This window comes from Camelina sativa, chromosome 2, assembly GCF_030686135.1.
Source record: "Camelina sativa cultivar CO46 ecotype springtype chromosome 2, ASM3068613v1".
In the NCBI taxonomy this organism is placed as follows: domain Eukaryota; kingdom Viridiplantae; phylum Streptophyta; class Magnoliopsida; order Brassicales; family Brassicaceae; genus Camelina; species Camelina sativa.
In genome coordinates this window covers 13669595-13680599 of record NC_141881.1, presented here as the reverse complement: position 1 = coordinate 13680599, position 11005 = coordinate 13669595, and the positions used below count along the sequence as shown (strand labels likewise).

General features: G+C 44.2%; 1 non-coding gene across 1 annotated transcript; it reads left to right on the top strand.

Annotated features, from left to right (window-relative positions):
* The first annotated feature begins 2981 nt into the window (after positions 1 to 2981).
* LOC147948564 (small nucleolar RNA R71) lies at positions 2982 to 3088 on the top strand. Its single transcript, XR_015585943.1, has one exon. It is a non-coding gene; the product is annotated as a small nucleolar RNA R71 (small nucleolar RNA).
* The last annotated feature ends 7917 nt before the right edge of the window (positions 3089 to 11005 follow it).

Here is an 11005-nt window from a genome sequence, read left to right as displayed (position 1 = left end):
GAATGTGAGGGTATTTTCGTCAGACGTTTTAATTAGAAATGTTAGAAATGGAAATTATTGGGCCTTGTGGTATTTTTGACCCAAAAACTAAAAATGATGGTATCCATGACAATTGCCCATTTCATATTATAAGTTATAACTTCAAAAAATACTGTACACCGTATTTTATTATTGTTTACCTAAACATAATTTTGTTATAATTTTTTCCAAACATTTTGACAAACATGTAAACATATCCGCCAAATTGTGACTACATATATTTAAATGGTCCATTTGTGAGACAATAAGACATCATCAAATTAAGTATGAGATCCATCGTTAGTCTGTTTGTATTAGTCCATATAAATTTGTCTCTGATGAGGCATTAAAATTTGGGCACAACGATAGAGAGTGAGATGTCAAAATTGTTTTTAATTATTTTCATATTGAATATTTAGAATACAAAGTAAGATGAAATTATATATATAAAAGTAAAGTTTCACCCTTGTTGGAATTAGAAACAACAATTGAGAAAGAGAAATTAAGAAACAGGATTTGGGCAGACTTTCGGTGCAAATCGACAAGAACAATGAAGAACTGCGAATTGGATTTTTTGTATTGATTTCGTGTATTGAATTGTTAGAAAATTACATGTATGGAACACTTTACAAAAGCTGGTTATTTAAACTAAATTCTTAACGAGACTCCTGCGAAATCTCCTCCTGCGATCTCGCTCTCGATCATCACCATAAAATCCCGAACTCCTCTTTGGTTGACTTCGTCCTCCTAGAGCCCGAGCTCTCTTCCTGGGCCTTTGCCAGGCCCAACTGCCTGATTGACACCCGCGTCTTAGTGGGCTTTATCTATTGGGCCTGTGTTGAGCGACCCCAGCCCTTTAACCTAATTTAGAGAGGTTGAAAGGCGGATATCCAAAGAATCTTCAATGTCGTTTTGGTTTCGCGATCCTTCTCGGGGAAAACACAATGAATCTCGGCTTCCGAGATCTCCGTTGATGATTACCCCTCTCTCCTAAAATCCGACGGTGGAGCCGAAAGGTTTGAACGGCCCAGATTAGAGGAGAGAGATTCGTGGGATTTCGAAAACCGACGTCATCATGACTTATAAGTCATAAATCACACGTCTCGTCATAACCGCGCACTTATCCACTACTTCAAGGTAATTTTCTTTTCTTCTCTCCTCTGCTCAGTTATTTCTAAGCTTTGATCTTTAGGTTTGCTAGCTTCGCTATCTCGTTTTCTTTGCTTAGCTTGGTTCATTTCTCAATTGTTTTGCCTTTTTAATTTTGTTATCATGGCTTCTCTCGAACTATGGGGGAATCACATCCCACCAATTACGTCGGACAAACACTTGACCGACCTTCGTCAGAAACACGGGGTTCCCCCGAACGTGGAGATGATGCTCCGCTCCGACGATCCATTTTCCTCGGAAACTGTTCCTCCAAGATACTGTTGCGCGTACACCACGTACTTCGAGCGATGCGGGCTTGTGTTCCCCATCCCGACGATTATCTTAAGGATCCTTCAACGCCTCCGGATGGCGTTTCCCCGCACATTTCATGGGGGTATACGTTAGAGGTCGTGAACTTGGGCTCGAGCTCGGTGTGGACGATGTCCTCCGGTTATATCTCATCAAGCAAAACTCCAGTTTTCCGGGGACGTTTTATACATGCCGCCACCGTGGCCCCGAGATAATCCAAGTGCTTCCCGGGAAGGATGAGCGGTGGAGGAGAAGTATTTCTACTTCCGCGTCACTCCAGCGACGGTGGGAAACTTTAATTTTGCTCGCCTCCCGACCAAGTGGGCTGTTTGTGTTGGTCAGACTGACCTCTTGGTCACTTGTAGTCATCATTTGTTGCCACGATTGCCGCGTTTTACGTCTCCAAGCTAACGTTTCCTTCCCCTTTTTGTTTTTGCAGATTCTGGAGAACCCCCGCAAACTTTGGCGACCCGAGCATTAGTAGCAAGGTTACGAGAAGGAGAGGTTAGGTGGAGTTCATTCACGCGTGCTCGCATCATAGCAGCTCTTAACGCCCCGCTAGCCCGAGACGTTCCTGCTCCGATCCCGACTGTTCCCGTTGTGCATCGAATCCCGCCGAACCTTGCTGAACAAGCCAGGAGCGAAGGCGCAGACAACTCTCCCGTCCGTAGAGGTAACGACCCCTTCCTTATCAACAGAGTTCCCGTGGCCATAAGTTTCTAGAGGAAGAGAACGGTTTTGAACGTCACCTCCCTTTATTATTGTTGTTTTACTAGATATCTTGAGCTCGTCTTCGACTTCCACCCCTTTACGTGCCATGGTTAGGAAACCGTCTCTTTGCGAGCTCATGGAATAATCGCAGCAACCTCGCAGAGTTTGAGCCGGGGATGTTGATGCCGCCTTGGCCTCCGCTTTGCGCGCCGTTCAGTCTACACCATCTCGTGTAGGCAGTGAAGAGGTGAACCAGGCTCCCATGATCCCAGCCGGTCCTTCTGGTCTGACCAAGGAGGTTATGCTCGTCAGCTCGCAGTCAACTCATTGCGAGCCATCTCCGAGGCTTGTACGGTGGAGGGATGAACCTCGTAGGTCTGTCTTCAGAAACAACAGGCTCCTTAACCGCTTCATGTTCGGACTGCGTCACTGGTTCAACTGGGTCTTTGACTGCTTTGTCTGGGTTCTCCATCTGAGCGTCATCCTGACCAAAATCCTCCCCAGCTAATTCCTCACAGTCCTCAGTGACGTCTGGAACTCCTTGCCTGGGAGGCAATGTTTTCCCACTTCTCAGCGTGATGGCATTGGCGAACTCCTTGGGGTTCTGAACAGCTTTACCTGGGAATTGGCCAGGCTTTGGGGCAGAAGTAGAAGCCGATTGGCCCTCCATGTACCTTATCTTCGAATTCAGAGTTTCGAATTTGACGTTCAGATCATTGTAAATGGTTTCAAGCAGCATACGTATTTTGGGAAGGACACCACGGTAGAGAGTACTCAGTAATGACTCGTTGATGAAACCATGGTGTGGGCACTGGCTGTGATAACCCTTGAAACGCTCCCATGCTTCACAGAATGATTCTGAGCTCTTCTGAGTGAAGCTGGAAATCTCATTCCTGAGACGTACTGTTCTAGAGTTGGAGAAAAACTTGGCCAAGAATGCCTTCTTGCAACCATCCCAGGTGGTGATTGATCCCTTGGAAAGGTTTTTCTCCCATTGATGAGCCTTGTCTCCCAGGGAGAAAGGGAAGAGGCGCAACTTGTAACCATCCTCACTCACGCCGTTGATCTTAGTGAGACCACAAAGACGGTCGAACTCATCCAAGTGGTCGAGTGGATCCTCCATAGGCAACCCATGAAACTTATTTCCTTGGATGAGTTCGGAACGGCGGGAGGGACGATTCCAACACGCTGAGTATGAGTGTTCGGTGCGTCCCCCACACCAATGTTTCGCGGTCCCTGATGTGGTTCATGCTGTTGTTCCATAGTGACTGGTGCGGGATGATCACTGGGTTGACGAGCTTGTCGTGGGCGTTGCAACCGATTGATTTCGTCGATAACAGGAACGAGATTCTGATGCCCTCTTGATCTGGTGTGCATGCAAGGTTGCAATCAACAGGTACCTGAGATGCAAAACAAGCAAGCAGAAACCCAAAGCAAGTCATTACTCGGAATGATAAGTGTAACGAAACTTAATCTTGCAAAACTTGAAATCTTAAATGTAGCAAAACGAATCCCAAATGGCAACGGCGCCAAATTGATACTAGGCTTTTTATGCGTCCTAGCAGGTCTCAATTAACCTTATGCAGTTGTAGTACTTAAGGTGTCAATCCAAATGGGAAACTTTACTAACAATTAAAATGCAATCAAGGAGTCACAAGTTAAGACAATTCAAAGAGAATGTTTGTCTAACAGTCCTAGAACGGTCAAAATACAAAAACGGGAATGAGTCACAGAACTAGAAACGGGAATGCATGACAAGAAGCAAAAATGAATAAAAACATAAACGAGTCTAAGCATGAACTAAAAAGCACGATACAAAACAGTCTCAGGAATGTAATAAATATCAGAAGGAAAGAGGTCCTAAGGATGGGAGTAATTGATGTCGGTGGAGTATCCTAGTCTATAAAGTGTTTAACATGCCACAAGCAAACCATCCCTAAACAATGCACATCACTTCTTAGCTAATCCAATCTCTTGACAGAAGCTACTCAAGCTCAACCACTTCCAAACCTAGCTCTCGCTAGAGAAACATGATCAAGCTTGGCATGAAAAACAAGTTCATTCACATCAACAAACATCCTAGACAACTAATCTCTTAGGCTAGGAACGTAACTCTCTGGCACTAGTTGGTCAGACATTTCATCGAACACCTTTTGGATGCGGAAATATCTAAAACCCAGTTCCAATTGATCAGAGAAAAACTAGTATTTCTAACTCTAGTCCAGAAGGGAATCATACAATCAAAGCTTAAACACACTACATCCTAAGATCCTCCACCTAATCTATCTCATCCTCAAGAACTACTACACTACTCAGATCCGAAAATCGTCATCAAAGATACAAACTCAAAAAACATTAAATCAAGCATCCTAAGATAGATAAAAATGAGATGAACAAGTTTGTAGAAAAAATCAAATCAAAATACTGAATAAATTCAAAGGTATCGGGATACAAAGTGTCAAGCGTTTTAGGTGGCTAGGGTAAACCTTAAGGGAAAGAACAAAAACGAGATAAAAGCTAAGATAACCGAGTCAAAACTTAACAAAATGTATTTATAGGAAAAACATGGGAATCTCTAAAACATAAAACGACAATATAGAACGTCGGTTCGGGAATCCTTCTCAGATGCGTCTTCGGGACATAACCAGGACGTCAGTTTAAGACAGTCGATAGAGTCGCATCGTGAGAGTGTCGATCGAGTCGCATCGTGAGAGTGTCGATCGAGTCGCGTCTTGAGGATGCTCAGAAATTGTCGATCGAGTCGCGACGTGAGGGTGCTCAGAAACTGTCGATCGAGTCGCAACGTGAGGGTGCTCAAAAACTGTCGATCGAGTCGCGACGTGAGGGTGCTCAGAAACTGTCGATCGAGTCGCGACGTGAGGGTGCTAAGAAACTGTCGATCGAGTCGCGTCTTGAGGGTGCTCAGGAGCCATCCTGGGACGTCTTGGTCGCGTCGCGTCTTGAGGGTGCTCAGGAGCCATCCTAGGACGTCTTGGTCGAGTCGCTGCTAACATCCGATCGAGTGGGAGCTCTCCTTTGCGTGCGGGTCGAGTCGGATTTCTGAACGTACATGCATCCACTAAAACAGAGATAACTCATGAACTACGCCTTCGATTGGTTTGAATTAAAATGCATTGGAAAGATGACTCAATTCTCTACACCTTTGATGAAGACGTCGAAAGCTGAATCCCAAAGTAAAATCTTCACTCGACTCGATCAAAGACGTGGAAGCTTGCGTCGCTGGGTAGTGTAGATCGAGTCGCTTAACTGCTCTCCTGATCCTTGTTTGCATTTGATGGTTTGGACACCTCCTAAAACACCTGAAACAACTCCAAAATGCAAGATGCGTGCAAGACAAATGCAAAGACTACCTAGATATGCATGTTATGCAAAAGAGACTAAAAACAATACAAAGCAATGAGTTAAGAGAACAAAATGAATGACAAATGCATCATGAAAAGGTGTAAAGTATATACATATCAACTCTCCCAAACTTATTCTTTGCTTGCCCTCAAGCAAACAACCAAGAACAAAGTATGGAAGAGGGGTTTGAAGATGGGGTCTCAGAACCTAAAACATGCTGAATAGAGTAGTTAGAATCAAGGTCCTTGTTATTAGTTCTATGATGCATGGTGAAGGAACTCTATTTAAAAACTTTAGACAAGCTCATCACAACCTGAAACGATTCCGAACCTTAGTCTACACATGCCATCATTTCTATCATTCCCTTTAACATTCATTAACAAAGAACCATGAATCAAGCTATGCAATGTCATCAAACTCATTTGGCTGGGGTGAAGGGGTGGAGACAAAAATGGTCTCCTTTGCAAGTGGTTTTAACAATATAGAACAGGGATCTCTCACAAAAATGAGTTGAGCTTAAGAGAAGGCTAAAGGTTGAAACCAACTGATACATACAAAAGCAGTACCCCGTCTACCCAAAGGTCCTAAGGAAATTTAGCTCTAACTTTCTAACCCAGAAGTTGGTCCTATCTCTACCCCTCGTCGATATCTCCTCTAAAACCCATTCTCTCATTCTTTTAACTTAGCCTTAGGAGGAGGTTACTTGATTTCAATCTAGCGGATGGGAAACTTTTTTATCACTATGGTTCTCTTTCTTTTCTTCTTAGAATTCTAGACTTCTTAAGCGTTTTGTTTTCTCTTCCTTGTCTAAACTTTTCTTTCTATGCCCAGAACCAATAACTCTTTTACATTGCACAACCAACATCCTTTACTAGACTTGTAAACCTTGAAAACACATTCCCCCTCCTAAAGACTCTTTACCCATTTTTTCTTTCTCTTTTCAGAACAAATCCAATCTCAAAACCCAAAATCAAGTTCTCACCTAGTCCTACTAGTCCGGATAGTGCGAACTAGAACTACACAGGATCCTACTCTTGTCGGCTAGAACCTAACACTTTCTAACAAGCTCAACTCGGAAAAGGCTTCACACTCAAGAATACAATTGGCTTGATAGAACGATTGGTTAAGGGTGCGGGAAACTGTTCCAAAGATGGGAATCAGCTACTTGGATTATTAAGGGTGGTAAAACGGAGAAAGATAATCCAAGTATGTATGTGGTATCCATGAGTTCAACTTCAATGCATAACATGATAATTGCAAGTCAGGATTAGGTTCAGGTAGATAGGGAATGATGTCAATTCAAAACAAGCTTCAATCAAGACTAGAATGCAATTTTGAGAATTCAAAACCTGGTCCAGTCTTACATTTCAAGTTCAATCAACATGCATCAAAGAACTAATAACAAGGGCCTTGATCCTATCCTATTGAATTCAGCGTGTTAACAAGGTTACAATCATCATCAACCCCTATGCTAAATGCAACATTCTTAAATGAACAACACTAGACTCAATCCAAATATGCAAATGCAAACTACATGAACACTCTGTTTTTGTGGAAATTTTCGAAATTTTTCAAATTTTTATGGCTTTTTTATGCAAATAGATGAATGCGGACTCAAACATGATATGATGCAAAAATTTGAAACAAGAATCACAGAAAATATCATCAGATACATCATCTCAAACCCTCCCCCAAACTTAAATTACACAGTCTCCTGTGTAAGAAAAATTTGCAGGAGAATTTAAGAATCACAACAGAAATAATGCAGGAATGAAATGATATGTACAAAGGAAATGTTGGAGTACCTCAGTAGTAGAAGAAGGAGTTGGTGCTCGCCCAAGGAGGAGCGTGGTACTGACTTTGTCCTTCGCCTTGTTCAGGGTCATCAGGAGTGGCCTCAGCTGGTTGGTCGACTTGCTCATCAATCGCTTGTGTGTTTGGATGAACGCTCTCTTGTCCGTCGCACTGCATGTCTTCGACGCGAGATTCACCATGCTCTGATAATATCACAACATCCTCTGTATGCTGAAGGTCACCGTGAGGCTCATACTGCTGCTCAACCACTGGTGCAGGTAAGTGCTCAGAAGGACCGCCTTGGTGATGCTCGGCTGGACGACTTGATGAAGGTCCCTTCTTGGCTTTCTTCAACGACTTCCTCGCTCTCTCCCGGGGCTCATGAGAGGAATGCCGTGGTCGAGCTGGAGAGGGTTTCTGCGTTTGTAGTGTGTAAGCAGACCGGCGTGCTGGAGATGGTTGTGCTCGGCGAGTTGGCTCGAGACGTGTAGACAAGCGTCCCTGTACTGGCATGACATCCTGGAAAGACATTGGGATAGCGGCAGTGGATGTCGAACAACTGAATTAACTCATGAAATTCATGAACATCCTCTTGAAACCACTGAGCAACTTGTCCCGTGCCTTGCCCCAATCCTGAAGCTTGTTTAGACGATCATGAGCCTCCCTAACACCCTTTCCTAGTCTCGGTGCTTTGTACTCGTCAAAGTGATACCTCTCAGGGCGATAGTCTTCTGAATCCTCCTCCATCGGGTTGTCTTCTTCTGCTGAGATCTCCATTCTCTGATCCTCTTCCTCAACATACAAAACGCTTCAATCAGGGATAAACTCAATGTTTTCACCATTTAGGATCGTTGTTAGACTCGCACAAGGGAGAAGGATCCTTGCTTCTTCAACCTCTGGGTGAACGAATTCGTAGACAAACTTTCCACGCTTGTTTTCCTAGTCTAAAGTGTGAATCTGTTTCAGGTGGTACATATCCATCCAGCATGGCGGCAACGAGTCCGAAGGGAGAGGGATGCCTGCTGCTTCTAAAATCCATGTTACAACCCCTCCCATACACATAATTCCGGGTGAATGAGTGTTGTTCAGTCTCACCACCCATGTCTTGTAAGTCAGCAGATGGTTCAACAGGAAGAAGGCGAACGATGTGTCTGAAGCGTTGCCTCTAAGCATAACACCTTCTGTAGTCTTTTTAGCAGGTCCTTGAGTGCCAAATCCAACATGTCAAGCTCTGCCTTGGTGACAAGGCCAGTGAATTCCTTTGCGTAGAAAACGTTCGAAATAGCCCTGTGGAAGTATCTCAACACTAGATTCTTATTAGCGTTCCTTTCGACCTTGAGGCACTGAAGCGCTGCTCAGTGCTAATCGAAGCCCATAATGACGACGCCTCTTCCTTGTCGATTTCCGCTGCAGTGCCTGTCCCACTAGTGAATCCAAAAACTTTCTCAAGCTGCTTCACAGTAAGGCTGTACGTCCAACCATGTGTCATAAACGTGAAATAGCCTAAACTGCCATCTGACTCCATCTCAGGCGCATCCGCGAACATGTGAACTTGCAAGGAGCTTAAAAGCTGGATGGTTTCCTCTCTGTAAGCTTTCTTTGGCGTGTTCATAAGCTTGCTAAGGTTGCATTGGTCGAAAAGATATTCTACATCCGCTGCAATACCAAGGTCCATCATGGTTTGACTGTGGGGGTATCTTGTTCCCATAAACTCATGTTGCTGAAACAAATCATAGTATTCCTTGGCAGACAGCTTTGATTTAGACTTCTTCTTGACAGATTTCCTTGATGATGCACTCTCACGAGCCTGCTCCATCTCATAATCGCTACCTTCATCCCTCTGTTTCACTGGCTTTTTCCCACGAGCTTTGTCCTTACTAGATCGTTTTACTGCTCTGCTTGACTCAGCGCCTTCCGTAGGCGGCGTAGAAGTAACAGCACGTCCTGGGACCTGACAACCATACTTCTCATACATCTCATCCCAAAAATTGCCAGACATAGTAAAGCTGAGACAATTCAAACTCAAAATCAAAGATTAGTAGGTTAGTGACCAAACAATTTTACCAAATGCAAAATCAAGGAGAGAGCTAAGAGAGAAGACGTGTTTAGGTGAAATGCGGATGGTATTAGAAGTTGTCAAACGCAACGGATCGAAGAAGGGCATCTCGAAAGGCAGCTCTGGGACGGTCGATTGAGTCGGGTTTGAAGTGTTAGTGTTTGGCAAGTCGAGCGTTGATCGAGTTGGAGAAGGCGAGTGGTGTCGTTGAGAAGAAGCAAGCAACGTCTATCGAGTGGCGGGCGTGAAGACGTGTGAATAACAACATCGGTAGATCGAGTCAAGCAGGTCAAGAGACGTTCGTCGTTTTTGATCGAGTTGGAGCACGCAGGGGACGGATCGAGTTGAGTGAAACGGTGGTATCTGGGAGTATTCTGGTAAAGTTGCTTGAAGAACAGCAGCCTTAGACTGAGTCAAACCTATTGCAGCTCTGGTCGTGTGACTTTGTGTGGTGATGACGATGACAAACGAAAGGAACTTTGATGAATGGTGTGACTCGAGCGTGTCAGCAGAGCGTGAATGGGGGTGTGGTGATACTGGATCGAGTCGTAAGAACGGCAAGCAGTACCGTTGGTCGAGTCGGAACCTTGTTTTTTGATCAAGCGGAATAAAGAGGCTGTTTTAGCGGGTGCTCTAGGACGGTGGATCGAGTCGGAGAGAATGTTGGTTCCGGGAGCAGCTCTAAGTCGTCGTCGATCGAGTCGGATCTTGTTTGTTCATGTGAGAGGATCGACACGGCAATGCTTCTAGGGATGTCGGTCGAGTTACAGTTTTTGTGTTATGGAGCTTACTCAGGACGGTCGATCGAGTCGAGTTTGGCCTGATGGTGGACCGTGAGGGTGGATCGAGAGAGACGGTGAACAACTTGCTTGAGCTGAAGCTTAAATGAGAACTTCTCAATGATGATGAGATGACAGTGAGATCCGGTCGAGTCGAGCTGCGAGAGGGGGGGCTTCACGGCAGGTTCGATCGAGTGGAGTAGTGGTGAAGGTCAAATGGAATGTGTTGAAGGTTCGTCGAAGTAAGTCGAGTGAACTGGATTTTTTTGGTCAGCGAAAGTGAAGTGTGGAGATGAAAGCTTGTTTGGTTGGTGGGAGTGAAGATTGAGGGAAAGGTTTATTAAGTAGAGAGAGAGAGCGTGGCAAGTGGGGTGATGGGAGATGAGACATAAAGATGAAATGTTTGGTGAAAGGGAGCAAGAGAGATGGGGTGAGTTGATAGGAGAGTTGAAAACTCACGTGGGTGAGTGAGAAAAAGTAAGGGGTGGGCTGTAATAAAGATTCCCTCTTTTTATTTTCTTCTGTTCCCCTTGAATCCGACACCCTCTTTTTGACTATGCTTCTCTCTTATATTTATTATCCTCAATCTCTTCTGTAAAACTCAATATACCCGGCTTTACTACAAACTCACTCTTTTGACTGCATTTTTTTATGTTGCTTAGATTCCTTTATGTAGATTCTTGAACACAAAAAAACCAAAAACAAAAATTAAAAACACAAGGATCCTAAAAAATTTTTTTTTTACAGTGATACCTTTGGGACTTCCTCCCAAGTGAGCTTGTTTAAAGTCACTAGCTTGACTTTTCAGCTTTTTAGGCTTTTGGGG